Source organism: Tachypleus tridentatus, chromosome 7 (assembly GCF_004210375.1).
Source record: "Tachypleus tridentatus isolate NWPU-2018 chromosome 7, ASM421037v1, whole genome shotgun sequence".
Classification (NCBI taxonomy): domain Eukaryota; kingdom Metazoa; phylum Arthropoda; class Merostomata; order Xiphosura; family Limulidae; genus Tachypleus; species Tachypleus tridentatus.
The window spans coordinates 70,921,041-70,937,970 of NC_134831.1; positions in this window are offsets into that span (position 1 = coordinate 70,921,041).

Genomic DNA, 16,930 nt, shown 5'->3' on the forward strand with positions numbered 1-16,930 from the left:
ATATTACATTTTATAAATGAGAACAAAGTTGTATTATACACTCAAATTATATTATATTTCGTAATTTGGAATTAAAGTTTAATAAATACATAGATAAAACTTCTGGTGCACAGCATTTTCAAGATCTGCAAGAGCTTTATTATCTGAGTATGCATATATTATTTATTATGGATGTATGGCCTGCGTACTAACAAACCGAAATTTTATGATTTAATATTAATTTTAACTCGACGTACAAATAGCATTTTATGGTTAAAATCGATCTATATGGAAATGAAGTGTTTCTTTGTGTTAAAATAATTAATATAAGATCTGTGTACAAATATTATTGCTTTTTTCAGTTTTTGATAATAAAAATTTTAGGTACAGAGCGATTTGATTTAACAACATTGGATTTTATAGTTTAAAACTATTTTAAGTTTTATATAAACGAAGCGATTTTACAATAAGTAATTACCTAAGGTTCTGTTTTACATATTTCTAACGATAAGGACTTTATATGTTCCCTCTTATTGCTTTAGATAATAAAAACATTATTATTTGAAAACACGAGTTTACACTTGTGTATGGAATCTCAACAGAATTAAAATATCACTTAACTTGATATCATTTATGACTCACGGAATATTAAATCAAGGAAGATAAACACTGATTCGTTAATGTGTGTGTGTGTGTGTGTGTGTGTGTGTTTATATATATATCCAATAAGCATTTCCTCAAGCAATAACAAGATGAACATTCTTATCATTCTTATACATTAGCTGTATTAAAATAAATATATAAATGAAATAGAATGTGAAACAGCATCTCTTTACCTTTGATAATATTTTAAAATAACTTTTGAAATGCCAATCGAAGGCTACCTGCTCTAGCCGTCCCTAATTTAGAAGTGAAAGACCAGAAGAAAGATAATTAATACCAGCCACCACCAACTCTTTTGGCCACTCAAACAGAATAGTGGGACTGACTTTCATGTTATAACGCTCCATTGACCGAAACAGTAAGAATGTTTGGTGAATGGATTTAACTTGCAGATTGTGAATCAATTATGACAGACCTTTTCAAAACAAGGGCCAAAAACAAAAAGCCTTGCATTTAAAAGATAGGCAAATGAAAGTAGTGCAAAAAGTAAAATAAAGGAAATGTAAAACGATACTTCCGTACTTTTATGGGAGAGGCCACTGATTATACTATGGCACGTACCTACGGAAGAAAAAATAATAATGAATAAATTTAACGATAGATATTAGACAGCAAGCCCACAACGCCTCAAATCTAAAACAATCATTCGCTGTGTACAACTAAATGTAGGAAGGAAGTAGACTGTAACAATAATTTGAAAGTAGAATTAAAAAATGAAATTAAAATAACCTGAAACACAGTGGATAACAAGAAAAACATGCCTCTTAAAACTGGTATTCAAGCCCTCATAATGTTAGCTTACCATTATAAACAGTATGAGTGTTACGTATTATAATTTATTTCGAAAGAGACTTCAATTTATTTTGTTACGCATTACGATTTCAAATAGCCTGAAACACTTGAGCTGTAATTTAAATTTAGAAGTTAATTAAATGTATAGATGTATAAAATTTAACGTTTGCCAACAAGATTGATATACACAGTTTTCTTTCTTAATACAAATATATTTTCAATTACGAATAATAATAATACAATTTATAATAATGGTTATTATAAATAGTTATTACAAAATATTATTTATATATAAAAGTTTTACAAACTTACACACAATATATTGAGTCTTCTATCCGATCTAGAACTTCCTTGACATCTTATCGAGGGTTCACGACGAATAAATTAATTTTGAATTGATATAGGTACAATTCACTTAATGGGGGAGCTAGCTAGCTCTTCGCTGATTACATGTAAGTTTTTCACCACTAAAGTTATATTTATATCTTCACAAAAATATTGACGTCTGATGTCAATCCGCTGAAGTTAAAACGGTTTATAATGTTCTAAATTTAGAAACGTTCTTGCTCAAATATTTGTAGTTTCCCAATTAATAAGCATTCATCACAATTATAGCTTCCAAGGTTTATAGTGTACCAATTGTAGAAAACCAACGATATATACTGTCTATTCACGTTATGGTGGATACCTTTTATAAGATTGAGAGGAGAGTTTTTAAGAAATTTCAATTAAAACAACAATAATTAACAATCACTAGTACTTACATACACGTATAGTAGATTGTTGATTCTTACGCTCAAGAATCTTCTACAACTTTAGTAAGTAAGCGGAAATTTCGCAATACAGATTTAACAATATAAGTCACATGCATTTCTAAATACATATTTCAATGAAACAAGCATCGATATTAAAATAAATATATAATAGTAAATCCATAACACTAAAACTTATACTTTAAATACTGCTAATTTCTAAATTAAACGACTGAAAAATGACATTTTCATTCCAAACTCGAAAGAGACAAATTTTGTATTTTATAAAACATTTACTTGTCAGTTGAGTACAGATCTTTGTTAATCTTTCTCTTGTACATATATATAAAACTTAAATCATGACACAGGAACAAAACACTGATGTAAGCGGCGATAAAAATCAACATTACAGAGTGATGAATACGAATACAATAAGTACAGCCAGAGATAAAAAAAAATTAAATTGGAGTTATATCAAAAGCACAAAACAACAAAATATGAAACTTGAGAAACAAATAATTGCATTAACAGCACACAAAATAAGTAGGAGATTTAGTTCATTTTCATTACTTAATTCAACTCATCTCCAAGTAACTGTACAATACAAATAGAAAATAGGTCTAGTAAGCACTGTGTGAAACTGCCCTACCTTACACATAAAAACTTCAAACGAACTATTTCTAAGATCTTAAAAATTATAACTTAGCTTAAAAATGGAAAAGAAATTAGCTCAGTTTTTGAAACTGATATTTCTATGCCCAGTTATGCATACAGGGGCTTAATAACTACTAATTATAGCATTGATAAATAGAGCTATATTAATAAGAAAACTAGTTCAATGCTGTACGATACAACCCAACTAACTTTGCAAAGCAATAGATATTAACTGTTAGCAATAAGTATATTACTTGGAGACGAGTTATTGCCAAGTTGATGAATGGTAACGTGACACGAGACGTTATTAGTTTAATTGCCAAAGTCCTTCCTTTTAGTGAATTTTTAGTGGAAATGTTGAAAGTCTAACGTTGTTTTTCCTAAATTAAGTAATGACAATGAACTAAATCTCCTACTCATTTTGTGTGCTATTAATGCAATTATTTATTTCTCTAGTTTCATATTTTGTTATTTTGTGCTTTTGATATAAATCCAATTTTATTTTTTTTATCCCTTACTGTACTTATTGTATTCGTATTCATCACTCTGCGATGTTTATTTTTGTCGCCACTTACATCAGTGTTTTATTACTGTGTCATAATTTAAGTTCTATATATTAAAGAAATTATGAATATGTGTGTACGTGTTTCCAGATCTTGTGGACTTCCAGGTTGAGATATTCAATTAACTCAACATAGATGTAAGAAGAAACATTCAAATAATTAGTTGATTGTGGTTAGAATGGATAATGCTCTAAACTTAATTTTTATTTAGGAGTCTCAAAACAGAATTAGCTCTTATTCGACAAATTACATCAGATTTACGGCTGAAATGAGATTTAAAAAACTAATTATCGCGACATAGTTATAGATAGATATAATGAAATACATTTAAAAATAATAATAATTTCATAGAAGTGGTAGCATAGGCTTCTTACCATGACATCTTTTGAGATGCAAAAATGATAATACACTTAAGGGAACTGGAATTGTGTGGGACAACACTATTAGGGGAAAATTAATTTTAAAAAATAAAATTAAATTCATGTATTTTATGTGAAAAGACTGTCGCAGTTGAAACAACGGTTTCAACACTTCAATAACTAAATTTTTGTTTAGGTGTTTTGTAGGTAATTAGTTACATTCTTGTAAACCGAATGTTTTAATCCTTTAGCTTAGGTTAAGATTACATACGGCAACGGCTATTTCGGATAAAGCTTTTTTTTTTCTGCGATTACGCCACAAGCTGTTTATCGCAGTGCTTTACAGGATCATTGAAGAGATAGCACAGTCACATCGTTTTGTTAAAGAATACAGTGGAAAGGTAAGATAAGCAGTCATGGCAACAAATGATCGTTGTGTGTCATTTTGTCCTGAGGATTTGAAGAGATATAAGGGTATTAGTTTTTTATAAATTATCAGCTGATAAAAATATAGGACACTGTACATAAAACTATAGCCAAATGATGAAAGAGTACATTTAAACTAAAATGAAACGGACGTCTATATATAGTTAACTCTTCTTAAAGAACATGATGTGGTTTGTTATAAAGGACTCCTCATTTTTTCCATGAACACTGACGAAAAAATGCCCAGACATTAAGTTCCGGTACAATGAAAATTGTTTGTTTCTTTATTTAGAATTAAGCCCAAAGCTACACAATGGGCTGTCGGTGCTCTGCCCACCATCGGTATCGAAACCCGGTTTTTAGCATGTAAGTCCATAAACATACCACTGTGCTACTTGGGGGTCATATAAAAATAAATTAGAACCAGGGTTAAAGGTTACGATTTTATCACGTATTCAAGTCACTATCGATTGACACCAGTATCAACAAAGGAGTATTTCCAATGCTCACAATGTTTTCCGTATGTGAATTTTAACCTGTTTTTTTTTATCTTTTTTTCTGTCTCGTATACAATTATTTAGTAAAGTGAATTAAATTATTTAGCAGTGAACCATCATTTACTGACTAGCTTAATTAACTTAAGAAAACGGCTAGATCCATGTAAGTTAGTTTTAATTTGGTGATTAAATGTATTCAGATATACTGTTAAATGATCTGCTACAGAAAATTCAAAAGAACATATTGCTCCAGCCTCACTGGTAGAAGAGGGTTTGGTTTGGTTTTTTAATTTTGCGTAAAGCTACACGAGGGCTATCTACGCTAGCTATTCCTAATTTAACAGTGTAAGGTTAGAGGGAAGGTAGCTAACCATCATCACTCACTCTCAACTCTTGGGCTACTCTTTTACCATCGAATAGTGGGATTGACCATTACGTTATAACGCCCCCACGGCTGAAAGGATGAGCATTTTTGATGTGACAGGGATTCAAACCCACGACCCTTGGATTATGAGCCAAGTGCCTTAACCACCTGGCCATGACGGGCTCGGTAGAAGAGGGACAGTTAAGTGGTACACTTCAACCTAAAAACAAGAATGTTCCTACCATAAACTATTTGCCTAATTGGCTCTTAAAATATTTCAGGAAATAGTAATTATCTAGAATACAAAATATTAAAATATAAATGCTTTAAGTAATTCTATTTAACATTATCTATCAGGTAAATAATTGTATTTATACAGCTGTATTAAATGTCGATTAAATATATTAAAACAAAAAAAATATTAATAATTTCAGGAACACTACAAGAATGGATTACAAGGGATTGTGGAAACGTCACAGAAGAGCTCTGATGTAGATTACAGAAACTGTTTCGAGTATTTGTGAAACTTATACAGAATATCAAAGAACAGTTGTTGTTGTTGGAAATTAAGAACGAAGCTACACAATGGGCTATCTATGCTCTACCAACCACAGTTATCTAAACTGGGTTTTTAGAGTTGTAAGTCGGCAGACATATCGCTGTGCCACTTGGCGGCATCAAAGAACAGAATGATAAATTTACACTGCAGAAACTCCCTAGCTCTGATTTTTGGACTGAAATTTACTTTAATTATACATGGATTACATTTTATAGAAATATATTGGAACCACTGAGGTTCCGTTAATTAATACTGAAATTTTTATTCGGTTGTGGTCTCTCTATGCCCTGTTCATCAGGGGTATCAAAACTCGGTTTTTATCGTATTCATACAGAAAGTCTGATTATAAACGTGGACTCACAAGAACACAATAGCCACTATTGAAACTTATTTTTAGGTTTAATTAAATAAAAAAAAACAGGCTTAAACCAACAAAAACTTGAACGAGGGATTTAAAGTCAGTGGCAAAGTGGTATCTAGGATATTTATTATTGCGAATGAATTGAAAGTGTGATGTACCTGAAACACTAGATATTTGGTTATCGAAATAGAGGGTTAAAATATATACGCCATCATGTTCTAAAGGGATTTGTGGAATATTTTTAGTTTTGACTAAGACTGAAACAAAGTAGTGTTTGAAAAACATTTACAGGTTTAAAGTGTTCTTTAATAGATTGTTTAGGCGGAATATTCATGATGAAACTTTCTAAAACGGATGGCAACTGTTTGTTGTGGAGACACAAGTGCAGAGAACGACGTTTCAAAAGTCTTCCATTTTACAAAGTTTCATCAAGTTTAAAATGTGATATATTCAAATTATAAGCATTGATACAGTCAGAGGTACATTTGGTATATTCCTGTCACGTGTATATTGGACACTTATAAAGTACTATTACAAACAACCAGTTACTTTTAATTGCGAACTTGTTTGGCGTACTCCTGTCCGGTGACATTTGTATAAGACATTTATAAGATAATGTTAGAAATCGCCAATTGTTTTAAACTATGGCCTTGTTTGGTTTAATCCCGCCAGATGTGCCGATATTTTTTATCAGACATTTACAAATTAGTATTAGAGATAACTAGTTATTTTAACTGTGGCCTTGTTTGAAAGGTGCCTGCATATGATACAGTTTTAGAGAATTGTTTTGGCTTTGTTAACTTAATGTACGAATGAGAGCAATGAACAACTAATAGTTAAAAGTAACTTTTCTGAATTAATTAGTATAAATTACAATAATCTTTCTCGGCCCGGCATGGCCAAGCGTGTTAAGGTGTGCGACTCGTAATCTGAGGGTCGCGGGTTCGCAACCCCGTCGCGCCAAACATGCTCGCCCTTTCAGTCGTGGGAGCGTTATAATGTGACGGGCAATCTAACCATTCGTTGGTAAAAGAGTAGCCCAAGTGTTGGCGGTGGGTGGTGATGACTAGCTGTCTTCCCTCTAGTCTTACACTGCTAAATTAGGGACGGCTAGCACAGATAGCCCTCGAGTAGCTTTGTGCGAATTTCAAAAACAAACAAACAAACAATAATCTTTCTTCTGAGAATGATCTTAAACAAAGTAAAATGTTCAAATATTAAACGTATGACTAATGTATATTTTCGGTCAGTGCAAACTTACTTATAAAAAATTATAAGATACTATAGCATATACACGCAAATACACGTCACAAAACATCAGTAGTTTCGATTTTGATGACTGTCGAAAATGACATTAAAATATACACATGTACCAGAAACATCCAAATCTTAGGTAAAGATTACCAAATCATACCACTTTCTGCTTGTTCCGTCTTTAATTGCAGAGACGTTATTACGTGACGGTCAATCCCACTATTCTATGTTAAAGAGTTGTCCAAAAGTTGGCAGTGATTGAAGTTCACTAGATGCTTTTTCTCTAGTCTATCACTTAAAAATTAGAAAATTCCAACGCAGATAGTCCTTGAGTAACTAGCTTTGTGTTGACTTTAACAAACAACCTCTTGTCTCTTATGTTTTTTTTGTTTCATAGTGAACATAGTAATTACTGAGTTAGTCCTTTAACTGAAAAATATTTCAACAAATATTGAAATCACAATAGAATTACAATATTACAAGACTATGATACATATTTTTACTAATAAGCCCTCAATAGCAATATAAAACCCAAAACTGTACAAGAAGATACAAAATGCAAATACTATTTTCTATCACCTGAGACAGCAAAAACATACGGAATTCTAATATTAAAATTCGCGGTTCGATTCTCCGTGCTAGGTACAACACACAACCCAATGTAGCTTTGTTCTAAAGTAAACACATTTTATTACTTGTAACTTTATCGTAGCTAATTCCTCGAGGCTTCTGGAAAGACTTTTCAATTTTCTGTACTTTTCAGTTTGTTTGGAATTTCGCGCAAAGCTACACGAGGACTATCTGCGATAATTATTCTTAACTTCGCATTTAAAGACCAAAGGGAAGGCAGATAGTAATCACCATCCACCGCCCACTCTTGGGCTACTCATTATCAACAAGTAGTAGGACTGACCGTCACATTACAATGCCCTCATACCAAAAAGGGTGAACATGTTTATTGGAACAGAGATTCGAACCCACTACCCTGAGACCGCTAATTAGGCCCCTTAACCACGTGGCCATGCACGGTCTTCTGTACCTTTTCTTTCTCTGTTCCACTGTTCGTGCTCAAATACGGAAGTTGAGTCTGTCACGTTTATCATGCTCAGTTTTCTGTGGGTCTGGTTATAATTTGATTCTTTCACCATGGGAACTTCCGCAGTGCTCATAGGCTATTTTTCACATCTGTCGTCCAGATACATGTTTAGTCACTTTTAACTTGTCTTTTAAATTGCTTAATAAAAATAAATAAAACAATGTAGAATAATCTTTTAAACAATTGCATTGAAATGCGGGCCAAACAAATACTTCTACATTTTTAACTTCTCTTATTATATCGAAGTAATAGTCATAAGCAGAACAGGAAGAAAAACAACTTTACTTTTAATCCATTGAAATTCTAAAAAAGAAGGGAAATAAAATGTTCTAAGGTTATGCACAAATATAACAAACGCAATACTAGTGTTTGCATTATTCTACAATCTGCATATATCATTGGTACATATTAAATGGTGGAAGAAAATCGTGTCTGTTCGGTTTTAGAACTTCGCTAAGAGCTATACAAGGGTTATCTGCGCTAGCCGTCTCTAATTTATTAGTGTAAGACTAGAGAGAAGGCAGCTAGTCATTACCATCCACCGCCAACACTTGGGCCACTCTTTTATCAATGAATAGTGGGATTGACGATCCTATTGTAAGGCCTCAACGACGGAAAGAACGAGCATGTTTAGAGGGAAGGGACTCGAACCCACAACCCGTAGGCTGCAAGTTGAGCGCCCGAACTACCTGGCCATTTCGACTCTATTTGACATTGGGTCATATCCGTTCATACTTTTTTGAAAGAATAATGGGATTGATCGTAACGTTATAACGGCCCCACAGGTAAAAGGACGAACGCACTTGGTGCATCGGGGATTTAAGCCCGTGATCCTTAGATTGCGAGACGAATGTTTTAACCATCTGACAATCCCGGACTTAAGACGTACTATAACCATGCTACGAGAATACCAAAAGTGCCCCTGACGGAACGAGATAAGTTTTATATACAATGTAACGGTACTATGTAAATAACATAATTAACCTCGTTGGTACAATGTAGAGATTATACAAAGAGTGGCCATACTATTTAAAAATTCCAACTGTAGCTACGTCATTAATGCTCATACTTCGTATATGTTAGGTGTATTCTACAGAGAGTTGAGTACGTTATTTTAAGACGATTTTGAACATTCAAATCAGAACGTGATATTACAACTATGTCTGATATAATATCAGAAGAACGGTTTGTGTCAGTACTACATATCGACATTTTTAGGTGTTACTTAAGTAGCGTAGTACCACCAAAAATCGATTGGTTTTGAGAAAGGTATGTAACAGCCCGATCCGATGTAAAATACTCATACACTCAGGTACTAAAAATATGGGGATATTGAGAACTTTCTTTGTACTTAATGGCAGTAAGAGACAAAGAAACAGGGATCAGCTTGGGGTACAAGAACCTGTCATTGTAAGAAAGGTGCAACGTCTTGTAAATGTTGAGAATCCAGGAACACATACAGAAGCAAAACATCTTTCATCTGGCCTAGACAACATCATACAACTCAATCAAGGTGTGTCTCCTTCTGAAAACCAAGGCAACAAGGTAGGAGTTCATCCAGATAATGTTGTAAGTCATATCTCCTACATCAAGCATTTTGAGAAGGAAACATTTATTTATGCTATTTAATATTCGTTTGGTTTGAATTTCGCGCAAAGTTACATAAGGACTATCTGAACTAGTCATTTTTAATTTAGCAGTGGAAGATAAGAGGGAAGGCAGCTAGTCATCGCCACCCACCGCCAACACTTGGGCCACTCTTTTATCAATGAATAGTGGGATTGACGATCCTATTGTAAGGCCTCAACGACGGAAAGAACGAGCATGTTTAGAGGGAAGGGACTCGAACCCACAACCCGCAGGTTGCAAGTTGAGCACCCGAACTACCTGGCCATTCCGACTCTATTTGACATTGGGTCATACCCGTTCATTTGTCTAACTCAGTGCCTATAGGTTTCTGTGCACTCTGATGACGGACGAGTTCTTAGAAACCGGAATAACTCAATGACAGGTGGTGAGTCGAATAAAACGACAGAAACCAATATAACTCAGTGACAGATGGTGAATCGAATAAAAGGTCAGAAACCGGTATAACTCAATGCCAGGTGGTAAATCGAATAAAAGATCAGAAACCGGTATAACTCAATGCCAGGTGGTAAATCGAATAAAATGTCATAAACCGGTATAAGTAAATGACAGGTGGTGAATCGAATAAAAGGTTCGGCTTGACGTTTATGTTTTAGCATTTAAAATACTTTATTTTTTGGTTACAGTCTACGATGGCGCAAGAGAATAAAACTTTGAATATCTTTAAAATATTTCGTTTCAACTTGACTATTCACAAGAAACATTTCATGTAACCTCTGTCGACGACCTGTCTATAGCTTAAGTATCCTACTTAAGAACAGTGTTAGCATTATCCAGAATATTATGACTCTTTGTCTCCCTCTGGGTGACCGTGAAATTCCGGATTTGCAATACCAAAATCGGGGATTGATTCCTTGCAGTAGACAGAGCGCAAATAATCTTTTATGTGGTTTTGCGATAAAAGTCCCAACAATAAATAACAAAAACACACTTCACAGTTTGAAAACTTCTTAATTTGGTAGAATAGTTATTATATCAACATACACGTGTGTCTTTACGGTCAAATAAGAAAACTTGCAGGACACACAGGAATGCTAGTTTAACGATTTTATACCTTTTGTACTTCGGACTTTAGTAATCTAAACTGTAGTATACTTTTGTAAGATTTATTAATATGACCTTCAATTTGGAATTTATATAAAAATGTATTCATGGCATAGCTCTTTTAAAGATTAATTTAATGTAGTATTCGGTTATGTTACCGAATTGTTCTGAAATAGTAAACGTGGAAGTAGATTTTCTTGTGTGAAAAAACATATTCGTCCAAAATGTAACAATGCTTAGAATATGTGGCTTAACCTTTGTTGTTACCTACATCTTTGAGTTAGTGTTATTAGATTCAGAGTATTAGCACTAAGCTACGCAAAGCTATCTGCACATATTTGTTTCTAATGTTGATTTAAGAGACTAGAGGTAAGTCAGCTAGTCAACAGAACCCTTTGCCAACTCCTGAGCTGCTTTTCTCTGACAGAATATTGGGATTTTACTGTCACACTTAAATATATTTACAGCCCCAAAGTGCACAGCACATTTTTTGAACTATGGGGCAATTATCCTTGCATCTTTGGTTTCACAGCTCGAGCAAGCTGTTATATAAAATTGCGACTAACCCTTAGTTTTGAGAAAAAGAATACTATTAAAACAGTCTAGTAAACATTACCGCCATCTACTAGCTTATATGAATATGAAAATGAACACTATTCATAGGGAAACAATGCATCGAACTCGTTATAGCTTTTGCTATTTATATATGTAAATGATTTATGTTATTTTAATTACACAAATAAAATTCAAATTTAGCAACATAAATATTTGAAACCGGGTATTTCATGATTTATTTTGTACTTATTCGGCCTGGCCCTCATTTCATGTATTTCAAACTGTTGAACTTATTCTGGGTTCGTTACAGTTTACCTTTTATAAATTTTTTTTAAACTTTGTAACTATGTTTTATGTTTTATAATATTTATAAAGTATGTAAATGTTCAAATATTAAATTTACCAACTACATATTTAAACTGTTGCCCTAATAATGTATTAATAACATTATACAACAGATGGCGCAAGCAACGTATCTTGCCGATTTATTGATTATAACACAAACCTAGCTGATCGTGCGTTCATATTCGTATAATATAAACGTTAAGTGTACTGTTTGTGATACATTTACGTCTATATAAGCTTATGCATGGAAAAATGCTGATTAAAGTTTCTCAGTATGAGTGTTTACTCGAAACATTTCATAGCAGTTGTTATTCAAGGTGTTCGAAGAATGCTAAAAAGAAACGAAATGTTAAAAGCGTATATTAAGAGTTTATAAAATATTTTAACGTTCGGTCTTGAATTTATGACAACACAAAAGAATAACACTTTGAATGTTTTTCAATTTTAGTTTTAATTATTTTTCAGTACAGATGTTCAACAGAAAATGTTCGTTACTGCAGTTATCTTAGCATGTTAAGGAGTCATACTAATGTACAATCTAACCATGCTATAATTTGAGTGTGTGTGTGTTTTTTTTATATAGCAAGCCACGTCGGGCTATCTGCTGAGTCCACCGAGTGGGGTCAAACCCTTAATTTTAGCATTGTAAATCCAACCGTTGTACCAGCGGGGGACGCTATTGTTTGAGGTGGCCCCAAAAGGTGGGGCCCGCCAAAAATTTAACGAGACTTTATCTAGTAGTCAGTGACTATTATTGCTATTTATAATCCATAATTTCCGCGTTCTGATTCTCTCATTATAGACCAGTTTCAAGTTACTATCTACAAATAGATAGATCAGCCAACAACGTTATGACGTCTAGCTAAATTTATTGACAAGTTTGTTTAACTAATTTCCTATGAAATTGTTCATCAGTAAATGACATTTGCCTATTACATTTTGTTAAAACATAAAGTTGTTGGTTTAAAATATGTGTGTGTATTGTACATTAATGAAAATTTAATGTTAATGTTGTTGTACTACTTTTTATATAATTTTGAATGTTCATCACGCATGTGTATATATAATTATATAATGCATATGGACTGTTATTTAGATGGCCTTGCTGTATTTTGCCCCCCGCTCTTAAGAGCGTAATCCGTCCCCGAAATTTTTAAAATCTCTGTTGAAGAAACTTCTAGCTGAACTGATCTAATCACGGATAAAGTGTTAGAGTGATTTAAGAAAAGAAGGGCTGGAAATGCTATTAATTAGATTTACAAGCTCATCTGAGGGACCAATATGATAAAGGCCTCTGGTTTCTTCGTAGTGTATTGTGAAAATGTGAGAGTACGCTAGATATTTGTTAAGATAATTTTATTTCTCAAACATGGTAATTGACTTATGGAATGACTTGCATTGTCCCCTTACTTTTAAGGCAAAGCTACATTAGGCTATCTGGAGTGTCGACCGCAAGGAATCAAACCGCTAATTTTAGCGGTGTAAGTTCGTAAACTTTCCATTGTACCACCAGAAATATGAGTTGCCAAACAGAATAATTAAGTTTGGTACTTTACAAGAGGGTACTCAATGGTTTTCTTAAATATATTTGGCTAGGTGATCAGGACGCTTGACTCAACATCTGAGGGGCGCGAGTTCGAATCCCCCTCCCACCAATCATGCTAGTCTTTTTAGCTGTGGGGCGTTAAAATTGGACGGTCAATCTCACTATTCGTTGGTAACAAAGTAGCCCACTGACTGGCTGTCTTCCCTCTGGTCTTTTACTACTAAGTTAAGTACGGCTGACGCAGATACCCATCGTATAACTTTGCGCGAAATTCGAACCAAATCTGAAATATGAAGGGTGGATTTAAATGTTTACTCTGTGAAAGACAAGAGTGCAAGTACAGCCTAGAAGAACCAAATGGTTTCCTGTTCTCTGTACATTATGTGTTAGTATTCAAGCGTGATGAACTAAAAGGCCTGCGTGTATATATATATTATGATACATACATATTGAAACACTCTTTCAATCATTCAATGCGATTGTAAAGCAACATTTGCTGTATAGAAAGAGTTTCTCTTATAATGAACCTTGACCTGTAAATGTTGAAAAATCTTTTGGAGTTTTTATGGAACATTCATATCCGCGTCATGAAACATCTATCGTGACTGCAGATGTTTCTTATCAAACTTTATCCCTTCCTTCTTTTTCCGGAATTATTTGTGACATAACTTAGTCTGTTCTTTAAATAATTATGACGAATATATTTGCATTCTGTAAATGTATTAATGTACTGTAAATTAACTACTGTTTTTCTTTCATGTTCACTGTTTGCAGATTCTGTCTTGCTTAATTACAGTTAGCTAACAAAACTACAGCTCTAAGTTGCCATCTTTATCCGGATGATTTACTAATAATCACAGTGTACTGTCTGCTATTTGTGTTTATCAAAAGTGTTCATATATTTTGTTTTTATTTAAAACAAGCTGAGGCACTCACCTTATGTCCGAGAGTAAAAGGATTAAATGTATAGTTTGATATCATAAAGTATATAAATAATTTGTATCTATATGCAATATTTATTTCACATTTACTTTATTCCACATTCTAGGAAAGGTGTTATAATTAATTTACTTTATTTTACTTTTCTTTATTACTGTCACTAGTTCGTCTCCACAGTCTCAACGTTTGTTAATACTCAGAGTATTTCTTGTATTAAGTTGTGAGTAATTTTTGGATTCTTAGAAATAAAATGCAAAAAATTGAAAAAAATCGTAATTTTCCGTCTTGTTTCAATTAATTTGCACAAGGGTGTAGGGTGGTTTGATAATCTTAAGATTAACAGGACTCAAATGTAATTGAAACCCTTATTCTTCAAGCTCTCAAGCAAAGTTTCAGTACGAGGTGTTCGCAAGACATTATATGGTCTACAATCACACAATTATTATATTGGTGTCACTAGAAGTAATACATAAGTAGCTAGTGAGTTCTTTTCACTTCAGTTTCTTGTAGAACTGAGTCAATCAACTAGTGTACCATGTTTGTTTTCTTGGATGAAGGACTGCTATAACAATTTGTATTCTATATGTAAATCAATAGCGATCTTTTCTACTAGCAAATTGGGTGATATTCTAAGGATATAACATCACGTACCCTGAAATGAAGTAATTATCTGTCACGTGGGTAGCTCCTGTAAACTACGAATAACAGCGTTATTGTTAATAGTACATAATTATAAGTTTTCCCAAGTTTGAAAAACTAAAATTTTTACGTTAAAATTCCATTCTAACTACTAGAAGCTTTCATTCAATTTTCATTTCTTTCTATCAGTCTCTCCAGTAAAAGTGCAATAAAACTCATGTTTTTAACTTTGGCTGCTGCTAAATAAACATGGCTTTATAAGCTTGAAAACAGTCTCTTTCTTCATGTTAGACTTAAAGTGAGGAAAAGTGGTGCTTCTACTCGGCAGTACATATTCTGGAGAGCCCTCACATACCACTCAATTACTCTTATAGAATCAATGAACCTAAGAATAACACACTGTCACTTTTTGAAAGGGATTATTCGAAAGTATTTTTGTCCCTAAGGACGATTTGATGAATTATTAATAAAATGTGGACCAGCCAAAATAATTACCAGCTACATTGAATATCAGAAACAATGCAGATCAGCATTCAATTGAAAAAGACAAATGAACCAGTTTTACAGAACGATCTTCTCAATTTCTACTTCATCTCCAGACTCCGAACTACTTTACTTCTTACTCAGAAAACATCTTAACAATACCACACACTTAACAGACTACTCTTTTTCCGAATTTCGAGAAGATAATCTAATATTTTAAAAACAAAACTGTATAAATAACATTTTCATGACAATATGATCAATCTCAATTAGATATCCACAGCTCTTGTTGTTCCATTTCTAAAATATTTTGTGTAGAGATAGTTTTTTTTTTAAACAACAGCATGAGCAAAATTTATGTGCGTTCTTGAAACCAAATCATATAGATATTTAGTGAAGTAAATTTCGGTACTCTAAGTAGCGGCCCGACATGGCCAATCGCGTAAGGCGTGCGACTCGTAATCCGAGGGTCGCGGGTTCGCGCCCGCGTCGCGCCAAAGATGCTCGTACTCCCAGCCGTGGGTGCGTTATAATGTGACGGTCAAGAGTTGGCGGTGATAACTAGCTGCCTTCCCTCTAGTCTTACACTACTAAATTAGGGATGGCTAGCACAGATAGTCCTCGAGTAGCTTTCTGCGAATTTCAAAAACAAACAAACTCTAAGTAGCTTAAATATCTCATTCAGAATTAGCACGATAATAAAACAATAATTAATCTCAACATTTACATCAATAAAAATGTAAAACAGCTATAAGCAGTGTTGTTTAATTAATATGATACGGAAGATACCCACCGATGTTCGATAAATCCATCGTGATTAGAGTTCTTTCCGATAACATTACAATTGTTTTTGTATATAGTCTTATAATGGTAAAATATTAAAACTCTTTAGGTCAATACTTCTCACTTTATTTTCTGAACCAACCACTCCCATGCCAAGACAGCGCTAAATGTACACCCTTATTACTTTAAAATCCGGGGTTAGATTCAACCCGGTGGAAAGACCGCAGATGTCCAGTTGTGTGGTTTTGCATTGAAACAAACAAAAAACGAACATAACTCTGAAAGACAAATATCAAATGTTCATACCTGATGTGAAATCACACAAAAAGCCAATATTTGGGTTTTGAATTTTATTTCATTTCTCCTGTGGCAGTTTCAAATTTAAGTTTTAATGTAATCTCAACTCTGAAAGTTTGAAGCTCACAGAATAAGAACTGGCTTAGTCATGATTTTAGTCCAGCCACTTGATGAAGACTTATAGTCTAACCTCGATTTTGGTAATCTAGCAAGTTATCCAAATTAAAACACTGGCAAGAAAAAGTTTTAAATTTGCAACAACAAAAAAGGCTTTTTTTCTTCTTCTAATATAATACACTGATGGAAGGTATTACCATTAAAACATAAAATGTT